The 14,587-nt window shown below is 36.3% G+C and overlaps 1 protein-coding gene across 10 annotated transcripts in view; it reads right to left on the bottom strand.

Moving 5' to 3' along the window:
* PPP1R12A (protein phosphatase 1 regulatory subunit 12A) overlaps positions 1-14,587 on the bottom strand; it is a 157,808-nt gene that overhangs the window by 121,291 nt on the left and 21,930 nt on the right. The window lies entirely within an intron of this gene.

Below are 14,587 nucleotides of genomic sequence, written 5' to 3'. Positions count from 1 at the left end.
TTATGCAGCTAAAATGATAACTAAAATGCTTTTTGGGAGCATTAGCTTTTAACAGATTTTCTGCCCTCTATCTTGCTTTCATCTGTTTACTCTTTAAGCTCTTTAATGAAATCTTCATTTTAATTTGTAGCTCTTAATTTGCCAAACGTTTAAAAAAAATTGAGCCAAAGCAAAAGTATACATAAACCATGTAAGGGCTTCTCCAAGTAAATTAAAACACTTGGGCTTAAGTGTGTGGATTCTGCAATGTATGTTTCAGTTCTATGAGTAATGCTTATTTTTCAGTTATTTTTTTAGGTCATAAAGTTTCTAATATGCAAAAAAATTATCAGAGAAATTATGCCTGGTAAAATGTAAAGGGCTGACCTAAAACTAAGTAACATTAAAACTGACAAAAGAAGAAGAAGAAGAAACTAAGAACAATCATGTAACATAAATAGTGATCATTTCAGAGCTTATGGACAAAATACTGGTGACCCTAAAAAAAATGATCAATATATGGCAAGTTCTGTATTTTGTAGGCACTCAGAGAATAGAAATAGCCTAGGAAAGAGTCAGGGCTATTGAGAGAAACTAAATCTGTGTCTTTAAGGATAAGAAAAAATGATGAATGCTAAATATTTTCCTAAAGGGGGAGTAGCAGTATATAAGATAGAGAGCATTGGCATTGCTGAAGGATCATACAAGTGCACGAATGGATGGTAGGAAGAATTAAGTAGTAGAGATGAGAAGAGGAAGATTGGCCTTATAAACCAGGCTCAGGAAACTAATGACTCTGGACAACAGTATGTCAAAAATGACTATTAGGGATACCTCTAAAAAAAAAATTCCCACAGATTTCCCTAAAATTGACTGAAATTTTATTTCTCATTTTCTTTAAATAGCTACCAACAAATACTTGGGCCTTTATACATGTTTAGTACATATATAAATCAAAACAAATTTCTAAATGTTCTTTACATTTTTTTCTTTAGTTTGCAAAAGGAGTCTTGTGATTCTCATTTGTCTACAAATTGAACCGCACCCATCGCAACCAAGACATTTTCATTAAATTCACCTTGGTCTTTCCTCATTTATCTATGACAGTTAAATCTATTATATTGGTACCAACTCCAACATAACTGCAAATGTAAGCAACTGAAACTAAAGAGGTATTCAGTTGTAAGACAATCAGTCATTCGTTTGTCTATCTACCCATCTATGTAGCTATTCATGTTTATGTATTTTACATGATCTTCACAATGAAAACTAAAGAATTACAACATTCTTGTTGAAATGGAAATTAAGAAACAAAGAATTTTAAGACTCATAAATTTCTGGCTAATATGATTAGGTGGAAGATAATGCCACCACTTCCAAATGCCTCACCACTAAGAGCACCATATCGCATCCTCCCATCTTTCTCCCCCCCCCCTTTTTTTGGTCCTCATTTTGAATTCCTGATTCTTGACCCCTTCCAATTCTTCCAAGTCCACCATCCACAGGCTTTACTTGCCTACTCTCTATTTCAACTATCCGTTCACCACCCCAGAATTTTTTATATCTTTTACCAAAATCTCTATGGCTGAGTAATATCATCCATTTGCTCTCAGTGCTCGTATGCAGATGCTGCCAAGCAATGCTAGACAAATCATGAGACCAGGCTGGTTTGGTCCACTATAACTTCACCCTAACCTCACTGTAATATTTCAACCTTATTCTTAAATGTCTTTTGTCTGAATTACTATAACATTGTATTTACCACTCCAATTCTCCTCCCATCTCTTTAAGATCCCATTGATATTAAATCCTACTGCTCCACAATGCCACTTAATGATAAATACAAAATTACTATATACTCTTACACTATCAAGAAAATAGAAATGATCAATGGTAATTTTCTAAGAATCTCACTCTTTCTTCCTTTCCTTTGGACTAGAGAAATGTCCTACTTCCTAAAAAAAAAATTCCTAATGATTTCCTAGACAAATGCCTCCTACTTTTTCTATGTTCATGTTTTAATATTTTATCCTGTGGAGCTAAACTGACCTATTCACCAGTCTAATTCTTATCCTGGTATTTCTTTTAATGGTGCTCCTTTCTCCTACAATGCTTTCCCTATACCTCACCACCCCAAAATCTTTTACATGCCTTTACATCCTAAAAACGAAATAAAATATAAAAATACTTCCAGATACTACCTTCTACGTGTAATATTCCCTTCTTCTCTCCATATTTTATTATAAAATTGTTCAAACATACATCAAAGCTGAAAGAATTTTACTGTGAATACCTATGTATCCATCATCTAGATACTACTATTGACAAGTTACTACTTGCTCTGGCATATATCTATCTACCCTGTCATTCCTTTATCCATGTAGTATTAGTCTAGCTACTTGAAGTATACCTGAGGTATAAAACAGTAGAAATTAGTGTAATTAGTAAATTATCTCCTTAAATACTTTAGCAATGGAGTATTTGCTTAGTTTCTTTTTTATATAACACCCCCACCCTGAATCAACCACTATTCTGTTTTTCCCCCGCCATAAATGCAAGATGTGGCCATTCTAAAATGCATAAAAGTGGAATACTAGAGCAGATCTGTAATTTGGGAAAGACTTAAGCAAAATATTTATGAGATTCATTCATGTAGCTGTGGGTACCAGTAGTTTGTGTGTGTGTGTGTTTTGTTTTCCTGCCTAGTAGTTTATCTGTTTCCCTATTAATAAATACCTGGGTTGTTTCCTATTAAGAATAGTTGTTTCAACTATTAAAAATAAAGCTGCTTCATATGAACATTCTGGTACAAGTCTTTTTAGAACATGTTTTCCTTTGCCTTGGGTAAACATCAGGAATATAATTTCTGGGCAAGTGTACATTTACTTCTTTAAGAAAATTGTAAACATTTTCCCAAAGTAATTGTGAGAAATTTTACAGCACTAACAATGAGAGTTCCAACTATTCTACATTTTTGCCAACATTTGATGATTTGAGTTTCTTTCATTTAACCACTAATTAATATATATAAAACATCACCCTTTGTTGATATAATTAGCATTGGGTTGTACCTTCCATCTTGTTATATATGGTATTACTTATATGTGCACTGGACTTACCTCTATTAGATTATATGCTACTACAAACTGTATTTACTGTACCCTCATTTTCCTCCTACAATGTTTATAGCAGAGTGCTACATGCTGGATCAATAAATATCAGTTTAATCAAAATTGCTTATTAAGCCTGACCTGTGGTGGCGCAGTGGATAAAGCGTCAACCTGGAAATGCTGAGGTCGCCGGTTCGAAAGCCTGGGCTTGCCTGGTCAAGGCACATATGGGAGTTGATGCTTCCAGCTCCTCCCCCTTCTCTCTCTCTGTCTCTCTCTCCACTCTCTCTCTCTCTCTGTCTCTCACCCTCTCTCCTCTCTAAAAATGAATAAAAAAAAATTGCTTATTAAAATTTACTTGTCTTTCCTGTTCTAGTTAAGCCATAGGGGAAATAAAAATCCAAAAGGCACACCTGTGAAAAAAGGCTACAGACAATCAAGGTTTGGTAACTACCCTCCAATTTAAAGTGCGACCGTAAAGTCATGGTGCACTTTTGGCCAGTCACAGGAAAGCAACAAAAGACGACAGAAATGTGAAATCAGCACCAAATAAAAGGAAAACTCTCAGCCCTGGCCAGTTTGCTCAGTGGTAGAGCGTCGGCCTGGTGTGTAGAGGTCCCGGGTTCGATTCCCGGCCAGTGCACACAGGGGAAGCGCCCATCTGCTTCTCCACCCCTCCCCCTTTCCTTCCTCTCTGTCCCCCCCCCCCCCCCACAGCCGAGGCTCCATTGGAGCAAAGATGGCCAGGGCGCTGGGGATGGCTCCTTGGCCTCTGCCCCAGGCGACAGAGCGACGCCATGGAGGGGCAGAGCATCGCCCCCTGGTGGGCAGAGCATCGCCCCCTGGTGGGCGTGCCGGGTGGATCCTGGTCGGGCGCATGCGGGAGTCTGTCTGTCTGTCTCTCCCTGTTTCTAGCTTCAGAAAAAAATAAATAAATAAAATAAATAAAATTAAAAAAAAAAAAAAAGGAAAACTCTCCCAGTTTCATACCTATTCAGTGCAGTTTAATGTGGGCTCACGCACAGATTTTTTAGGGCTCCTTAGGTAGCTATCCCGTATAGCCTCTACAGACTCGTCACTGACGGATGGCCTACCAGAACGGGGTTTCTCCACCAAACTGCCGGTTTCCTTCAACTGCTTATCCCATCGAGTAATGTTATTCCTATGTGGTGGCACTTCTTTATAAACGCACCAATATTCACGTTGCACTTTGGTCACGGATTTGAATTTAGCAAGCCACAGAACACACTGAACTTTCCTCTGTACTGTCCACATCTCGACTGGCATGGCCTTGGGCTGCTCCACTGTATACACGGTGTTACATCATCATCTGTGCATGCGCACATGCTGCCACATCATCCTACAAAAACTGGGAGGGTTTTCCTTTTATTTGGTGCAGATTTCACATTTCTATCGTCTTTTATTGCTTTCCTGTGACCGGTCAAAAGTGCACCATGACTTTAGGGACACACTGTATGTAAAGTTAGGTTCCTTTCTGGGATTTAAAATATTTTCCAAAATGCGTCTTCACACAATCTGGAATGGTAATTCTCCTTAAGTACAGAATATGACTTCAGGAAGTGCACTCTCTGAATTTTAAAGAAAGGAGAAGGCTTCTGAATGGTCACAGCAGATGTAACAAATCAAGCCAGCAGTTAATGAGATGTCCTGTACCATAATATAGAAAAATATCCCACCTATTAAAATATCTTAATTTAACTATTTTCTTGTATATCTATACATCAAGTAAATTAGAAAGATTTTCAAATGTCCACTTCTATTCCAAGCCCTAAGATTAAAATCTTTGAAATAGGTGATTGTAAAGAAAATTCTTCATATCATTAACCATTTCCTAAATGTCTAGTAATGAGTATTCTTGGTAATGTGCTAGGTACTAGGGCTACAAAGACAGAACAAAAGAACTTAAATTTTAATGAAACAAACAGTCAAGTAAATTAACTGTTAACAGTAATAAGAGTTCAAGGACAATACATAAGAAAGGCTCTAGATCAGGAACAAGTTAGGATAAGTTTCTTGGCAAAAGTGTCTGCATGATATACCTAATCACGTGAGCCAGGAGCAACTGAAACTCTTCAGACTGTTCATAGTGTTCTGAAGGGTAAATGAAGGACATTTGGGTTCTTGATGTGACAGCTAAGGGGCATACGATTTGTTTTCAGTTCTCGGTTATAAATAAAACCACTATAAAAACTTTCGTACTATTTTTTGTATGACTATATGTTTTCATTTCTCTTGAAGAGGCAAAAAAGTAAGCTTTCTATAATGCGCTGCTTAGTTTTTGCAGTCATTACCCCAAATCCCCCCAAACTGTAAAGGATAACTGCATAGCTTCCTTAAAGGTAAATATTATCATGCAGTAATAAGTTATTTACTAACTAAATCTAGCAACAACAAAAGAAATAAGAAAGAGAAAAAGAAGAAAAGTAAAAATTAGATTAAGATCCAGGGAGAAGCTACTAAATTTTTCTTTTTAAAAAAGTTTGCTCAGTGGATAGAGCGTTGGCCTGGTCCAATGCCTGGTCAGGGCACAAATGAGAAGCAACCATCTGCTCTCCCCCTTCTCTCTTCTTTTGCAACCAGTGGCTCTACTGGTTCTAGTGTTGGCCCAGGGCACTGAGGAGAGCTTGGTTGGTCTGAGCCTCAGTCTCAGGCACTGAGGAAGGAAGGCTAGGTTGATTTGAGCATTGGCCCCTGATGGGGTTTGCCAGGTGGATCCTGGTTGGGGCACATGCGGGAGTCTATTTCCCTCTTTTCACTTAAAAAATAAAAATAAATTTAATGTAATGGGGTGACATTGGTTAATAACATCATATATGTCTCAAGCGTGCAGTTCTATTATACGTTATCTGTATACTGCCTTGTATGCTCACCCTCTTAACATATATTTGACCTTCTTCACTGTTCATCTTACTCCCACTCCTCTTCCCTCTGGCAACCTTAATACTAGTGTCTGTGTCAATGAGTTTATTTTGTTTGTCCATTTGTTGCTGTTTTATATCTCACATATGAGTAAAATGATATGATTCTTGTTCTTTTCCATCTGATTTATTTTGCTTAGCATGATACTCTCAAGATCCGTCCATATGGTCAAAAATGGCAGTATTTTGTCCTTTCCTATAACCAAGTAGTATTTCATTGTATATATGCACATCTTCTTTATCCAATCATTTGCTGAAGGACACTTAGGCTGCTTCTATATCTTGGCCACCGTGAATAATGCTGCGATGAACATAGGAGAACATATATCTTTACAAAATATGTTTTCAAATTTCTGGGGCAGGTACCCAGAAGAGGAATTGCCGAGTCATATGATAGATCTATTCATAATTTTTTGAGGAGCATCCATACAGTTTCCCACAGTGGCTGCACCAGTTTATACTCCCACCAGCAGTGAATGAGGTTTCCTTTTTTTCCACATCCTCTCCAACACTTATTTCTTGTCTTACTGATAAAAGCCATTTTAACAGGTATAAGGTGGTATTTTAGTGTGGTTTTTTTTTTTTTTAATTCATTTTTAGAGAGGAGAGAGAGACAGAGAGGGAGAGAGAGGGAGAGAGAGGGAGAGAGAGGAGAGAGAGACAGAGAGAGAGAGAAGGGGGGAGGAGCTGGAAGCATCAACTCCCATATGTGCCTTGACCAGGCAAGCCCAGGCTTTCGAACCGGCGACCTCAGCATTTCCAGGTCAACACTTTATCCACTGCACCACCACAGGTCAGGCTAGTGTGGTTTTGACTTACAATTTCCCTATGGCTCGTGAGGCTGAGCAACCTTTCATGTATCTGTTGGCCATTTGTAGGTCTTCTTGGGAAAAGTGTCTGTTCAGATACTCTGCTCATTTCTTAACAGGACTGAAGCTACTGAGTTTTTAATCTTAATCACCCAACAATTACTTAGTGAGTGTTCACTGTGAGTCAAGCACTATGATATATATATTCATGAACTTCACTGGTAGACAAGTAAACAAATAAATGTATAATTACATACTAAGAGAATAAGTGTGAAAGAACAGGGTGCTAACAGGGAAAGACAGGTTTGTGAGAATAAGCCAGGGAGTCAGTGAAGGCTATTAATGAAGAGGAGTTAGTCAAGAGGTCAAGAGGTTGTTCCAGGCAAGAGGAAAATATACAGGGGCTGAAGGTATGAAAGAGCTTAGCATATTTTAGGCACTGAAGGAAGTGTAGCTAGAATATAGATAAACAAGGGTAAGAGACCACAAAAGTCAGCAGGCCCCAATAGGTTTTGTTAAGGATTTGGAATCTTATTCCCTAACAAGTCTGTTCAACTGGATAGAGATGAACTACTTATATACCTCATTAAATACTTTATACCTGTACACCTCACAATTCATTTAAGAGAGATACAAATTTTGAAGTGGCTTTCAATTTCAAGTCTACAATAAATGTTCTCTAACAAAGAACATCATTTCCTTTAAGCTTCAAGTGTTACTGATAATATCAGTACCAATGTTTAAGATGAAAATTTGACATTTCCTCTTAAGCTTTTTTATTAGTATTGCTTTTTATACATTTAGTATTTCATTTAATCCATACAACAGGTCCATTTTTTTTCTAGCACATGCTAGATTTCTGAAATCTTTGATTCCCAATTAAAAAAAAAAGTAAGAGATTCTTATTTTTAAATTATAAAATGCAGTTCAACAAACATTTATTTATCTGATACACAAAAGATGACTTTCAAAAATATAAACAATGAATGTTGGACATTAAAAGTAACTTACTTTTTCTAGCAAGTCTTGCATCCAACGCTGTTTACCTCTTAAGTTATTTTTTACCCGATTCTACCTAAAATACTAATAAAGCAGAACCTAAATTTTTGTATTATTCTAAATATCACAATCTGGATCTTAATAAAAGTCCCCATCTTGCTATCTAGTTTCATGCATATATGCTTTCTTTTACACTACAAAACTATTACTATATAGCTAATCCAGTTGACCCTCTGCCTCCCCCTCCACACCCCACTGATTTCCACCCACTGAAAATCTGCTTGTGTATATCATCTACAAACATAAAAGTAATTACTTTTATGAAAAAACTCTTTCTGTTTCTTCCCAATTCTGCTGGACTAGAATAAAAGGATATCATTTATGTGGTTTCAAATGGTATAACATATGGTGTTTAGTTAAACAGAAAATGCTCCAAAGTCATTTCAGATACAGTCATTTTGTATCACTAAATAGACTACTAACTCAAAGGCATCAGCTACGTGCCACAACACCTGAAGGTCTGGAGGCCTTGGCTGGATAGCTCAATTGGTTAGAGCATTGTCCCAAAACATCAAGGATGCCAGTTCCATCTCCAGTAAGGGCACATACAAGAATCAACGAATGACTGCATAAATAAGTGGAATAACAAACTGATGTCTCTCTCTCTCCCCCCTACCTCTCTCTCTAAAATTCAATTAATCAATAAAAACAAATAAATAGAAAAGGTCTGAAACAGAGTAGTGACTTAAATATTAACCCTCTTTCCCTTTAGTGGGAAAAGCTGTGCTAGGTACTTTCACATATATATACTATCTCATTTCATCTTCTGACAACCGTGTTGCAGAACATTATTCCACTTCCTTTACAAACTCTGAAGGGCAAAGGACTCAGAAAGATTAAGTAGCTCACTGCAGTGGTACAAGTTCTTCCCTTTACACTTCACTAGCCCTGTATTTTTAAAATGCCTAGGCTACCCTACAATGTAACATTTTATTAAGCATTTGACTGTCTAATAAACTTGAAAATATCAGATTTCATTTGCTCTACTCAAATTTTCAAAAGGCAACAGCTCTAGGTGCTTATACAGAAGGGTCAAAGAAAAGTGTGTGTGGTATAGAAGCAAGCAGAACACAAGGGGAGAAATAACTACATATTTTACTTCTTCAAGACACACTGAAGCATCTTTACTTTGCTTGAACTGAATACCAAGACCATGCAAAAGTTCAAATAAAAATATAAAAACATTTCCAAAACCTAAAATAGCAAAATTCATGTTTGAAAATCCACTTTAACACATTATACTGTAATTTAATTCACAGATGGCTTGGCTAATCTTTCTTCCAGCTGCCATGTTACTAAAATAATCTTTTTCCACTAATTCTATTCATGTTTTACTATAGCTATTATTTTACTGCCTGATATACTTCAAAGCCTTCAAGTAATTTTTTATAGGCTACTCTGCAAAATTCTGTGTAAGCATTCTAGCATAATAAAACTGAAAATCCCACTAATCTAAAGATAGCATAACCAGAGCTTAATACACTAAAACAAAAATATTAACCGAGAGCTGATGCTACATACAGAAAAGTTGTTCCAATATTCTACTCTGGAATCTTTTTTTCTTTCTTTTGAAAGGGGAGGAACACAGGAACTATGTATTCCAAATGTTCTTTCCTGCTTTTCCTGGCAATCATGTTCCAGGCTTTCATCATCCACATTTTACAAAAGCAGAGATGAGCTCAGAGAGGTTTTTTAAGAACAGAGAGGGAATAAATGGCCCAGGAAAGATTTAAACCTAACACAGAACCAGTGTTCTTTCCAATTATCTCCCCTCTACTTGCAGTTTTAAATTTGACTCATTATTTGTTATTATAGCTTTCTTTCCAATTAAACACATTTTTTTTTTAATTTTATTTATTCATTTTTTTTTTTTTAGAGAGGAGAGAGAGAGAAACAGAGAGAGAGAAGGGGGAGGAGCTGGAAGCATCAACTCCCATATGTTCCTTGACCAGGCAAGCCCAGGGTTTTGAACCGGCGACCTCAGCATTTCCAGGTCAACGCTTTATTCACTGCGCCACCACAGGTCAGGCCGAATTAAACACATTTTGATTGCACATTTGTTTGTGTTTTTGCTTTGTCCTTAACTCTTCTATATACATTTTTAATTATGATTCTGAATAAAGCATTTTCTGAAGAAGAAACCACAAAAATAAATTATGAAATGGTATCATATACACATATTTTTTAATTCACATAATCTAGCAATAGTAATATATTTACATGCTAAAAATCAAGCATATCTCTACATTTATCTGAGTAAAAATAAAACAAACTCTCATTTCAAGAGGTCAATTAGATTGGTTGTAGTTAACTGACCTCAAGCCCTAATCCTTTTCTTGGTTCTACTGGAACTCATTTGCTTATGAATTTTAATTTACAATAAACATACCTTGGCTCTCAAAGACAACTAAAAACATAAACTAAATTCTAGGCCCTGTCTGGTTGACTCAGCGTTGGTCCGGCGTGCGGAAGTCCTGGGTTCAATTCCCGGCCAGGGCACACAGGAGAAGCGCCCATCTGCTTTTCCTTCCTCTCTCTCTCTCTCTCCCCCTCCCGCAGCCAAGGCTCCATTGGAGCAAAGTTGGCCCCAGGTGCTGAGGATGGCTCCATGGCCTCCGCCTCAGGCACTAGAATGGCTCCAGCTGCAACGGAGTAATGTCCCAGAGGGACCCGAACATCGCCCTCTGGTGGGCATGCCACATGGATCCCGGTTGGGTGCATGCGGAGTATGCCTGCCTCCCGGCCTCTAACTTCGGAAAAAATAAAACACACACACACACACTACAGAACACTAATATTATCATTTTCAAAACTGGGGGAGGAAATTGAGTGTCTGAAGATATTTAGCCTGTGCTAACAAAAAGATCAAGTTTAAGAAAACAAAATAAAACAACAAAGTTAAAGTGTAGACTACTTCCTTAGGAGGGAATGAAAGGCGAAATTAGTAAACAGAGCAAGCAACTTCAAAGGAAGATAAAATAAAAGTTCATTCTACTACTGTTTATTTAATGGTAGGCATACCCTAATTTTATTACTTTAAATCAGAGATTTTCAATCAGTGTGCTGGAAGAATTTTTAAAACATGAAAATCTGACAATTTAGTCATGGGCATAGACCTCTTTTCCCTTAGATTGTCAAATAAAAAAAATGACAACAGCCAATACAATAGCCGTCTGATGTGAATAAATCAAAATTACACTTTTGTCAGATAAGCAAAAAATATGTATTTCGGTGTGCCGTTGAATTTTTGTGATTAGTTCCAGTGCGGCATGAGATGAACAAAGTTGAAAACCTCTGCTCTGAATAAAAATCTATTTTCTTTAGAAGTTGGAAAACAGCGATACTGTTTGGTATATAAGTCAATAAGGGTTTATAATCTTATAAATGGAGTAGCCTCCATTATTAAGTAAAGCATCAATTAGATTGCTTGCTATAGTAAATTTCTGGGAAAAAAAATAGACTATTTCTTTATATAAATGGGTCTCCGGGACTAAAAACATTTCATTAGGATACTACTACCTCACAATTAATTTTTCTTATAGAAGGCTATCTTTAAACAATGTTATATTTTACAGTGTCCTGCAGAGTAATTAAAGAGCAGATTCTTTCTTGAAAATTCACTTCTATTTAAAACAGGGTGATGAACCAAAGCATTTAGTTATTTCAGATCTTCAAAGAGCATACTGCTTGCAGTACTGGATCTATAACTACCCCATACCTAAACTAGGCACTAATTTGACTTTTATTCCAAAATAGGAAGAGAATAGTTAATAACAGAAAAAAAAGGATGCCTTTGAATTTTCTGCTGAAACTAGGAACTGCTTTTCTTGTGGTCTTTTAGTTTTTTATCTCCCTGTCATCCACAGTCCTATAAAACGTAGAAGTTCTAAACTTGGAATCAGATTATCCAATAAAAACAAACAAGCTTTTAGTAATGGAAAAAATTACTTAATGCAGGAGCAGAAGCGAACAGAAAATCAGGTATGAGATCTCATATACGTAAATTAAAAATAAAAAGCATTTTATAAGGCTTTTTATACAATGTCTTCTAACATAAGGAACATTTTAAAGAACTTAATGAAAAATGTAAAATACCTAAGATCTGTGACCTGCTAGTTCTATTATATTTTAGGCATTATATGTTCAGTTAACATTTCTTAGATAATGGTATTTAAAACCAAGGACTGAAAATATAACCATACCTACCAGAGCCCTAAATTTCTTGTCTAATAGCACCTAAGATCCTAACAGCAAGCCCTGGGAGAGTAAAGCATGCGAAGTGGCAAAAGCTAGACCTTCCCATTCCCTACCTGTATCCAATCAGTTTCCTGGAACACTCCATTGGTACAGCTTTAGAAAATAACTGACCTTAGAGGATCTGCTCTGGCCCATCATATAGCCCTACAAGTTAGCCTCTGGGTTTCCTGAGGATACTATAGAGATAGAATCTGGTGATTCAAGTAGTCCAGAGGGAATAAACATGCTGTTTAAGAGAACAGTGTTGAGTCAAACTTCCCAGGTTTAACTCCCAGCTCTACAATTTAATGGCTTTGTTGTGACCTTGCAGTCACAAGTGTACCTCAGTTTCTTAATTTGTATAATGGAGTAATAGAATAAAAGATATTTACTTCATATTTTTGAGACAATATTTTAACTGCCTAAAACAATGCCTATTATATAATACTTTATAAAAGTGTTTTTACTATTTATTATTCCAACAAACTAGGTCCCTCTGAAGATACAGAAATATTTTAAGAGCCTGTTATAAAAGTTCTACGCCCTAACCATAGCCCTTTTTAAAGCCATATCGTTTTCACAATTGAAAGAAGAAGAATCATTTTTTAAACTGATAACAAGTCATATTTATCACTTGGGTTGTAGTACAGACAAAGGAGTTTATTGGGTGAGAAAATCGCCCATGTAAGTTAGTCTAAAAGACTTAACTAAAACAAAATGAGATGGAATAGATATGACATCTAATTAAAATAAACCTTAAAAGTCTATTTCAAAAGATAATCTACATGAATTACTTTGTTCTTAAAAAAATTTTTTTTTATGATCTAAGAGATACATAAAATTAAACTGCCTTAAATCTGGTTTATTCTACTATGAAAATGTATAATATACTAGTGAACATACTTTTAAAAACCCTTCAACTTCAAGGGTTAGGCATAGTACAAGATGAGAAATAACAGTTCCAATTATTTAGAAACAAGTATATGACCTTCTATTAAACACAGAACATAGCTAATGGCTATGAAAGCTAATATTACTGACTTGAAGAGAAAAGCAGAAAAAGATTTATCAATCAATTCCTAACTTCTTATAGCTTCTAATACAAATCACTTTGTAACTTAAGCACAAAATTCTAAAGATTAAAAAAAAGCATTGGTTCAAAAAAACCCTCTTTTTGGGCAAATAGGAAACTTACAGTATCAAATAAAATCAAAGGAAGACCCAAAGGTATGTCTTTGTCTGAGATGAACTACTGAAATGGCTTCCCAGCTGCTATGTCCTAATCTATTTTCCATAACTATTAAATTAATTCTCCTACATAGACCTTAGTTCATTCACTCTACTGTTACAAATTCTTTACCAATTTATCAATCAAGTGTATGTTTCCAGACCTCCCAGGATCTGTCCTCCCAACCTTTCTTCGCAGACCATTCCTCCATTACCTAAAATAAACCTCCTTCAGGCAAATACACCCATTCCATTTCTGTCATTTGGGTTCACCACCTTCCTCACTCATGCCTTTCAGCACATTTTAAAGACTGAATAATTCTGACAAAATCTGCTTAAACTTTTGTTATGAAACATCTCAAACATATCAACCAAAAATTTCTCCACCTCTAGCCACTTCAGCATGCCTTTTAACATTTTGTAAAATATCAAGTGTTCAATTGAAGAGCCATCTGTGAACATATCTCTAGTCTAAACTACTGCAATAGCCTTAGCAACTAGTCTCCTGGTTGAACTCCATTCCCACCCCCATCCTAATCTTTTCTATAGGCAGAAATTGTCTGTTAAAAATGAAAATCTGACTACATTAAGGTAATTACAAGTCTCAAATGCATTTCTAGAGCTCTTTGTATAAAATGGATTTAGCAAGGCTTTCTAAGTCCTACTAGATGTGAGGCTTACCCTAACTTCTCCAGATCTCTTGACATACCATTCTTCCCCTTACCACTGTGTCCAGTCACACTTCTAGTGTTGCTATTGAGCCTTGCCCCCTTTCCTCCTTCTTATAAAGGGCCTTTATATATTATTTCCTTTAACCAGAAACTATTTCTCCACTTTCTACCACCAAAAATTTATTTTTCCACCTTCTACCAACTCTTTACCAAATGATACCTATTCATGTCATTTCTCAGTTCAATCATCACTTCTACAGTGATCCTGATAGGGGAACTCTTGAATTTAAATTTTTAGCTTTAGTTGTAGACTTAGTGTTTAACACTTTAAATTTTAGTTTTAATGAATGGGTTTAGGGATTCATGCATGTAAATAAATAGAGTACTTGTTGTTACAGGCAATTAAGCATTTGTTCAGAGGTCTGCAGCCAGCAAGCAAGCAGTTAACCATTTGTTGTGAGGAGGACTAAAAACCGATCAAAGTACATAGTATCTGAAGTGCCCGACCTGAATCTGCCTTCAAGGAGGCCTAGAAGCAAACCTTTTCCTTCTGTTTC

The sequence above is a fragment of the Saccopteryx leptura genome, chromosome 2, assembly GCF_036850995.1.
Source record: "Saccopteryx leptura isolate mSacLep1 chromosome 2, mSacLep1_pri_phased_curated, whole genome shotgun sequence".
NCBI classification, from domain to species: Eukaryota; Metazoa; Chordata; class Mammalia; order Chiroptera; family Emballonuridae; genus Saccopteryx; species Saccopteryx leptura.
Note: the sequence above shows the minus strand (reverse complement) of the source record. Positions and strands in the feature narration are given on the sequence as shown.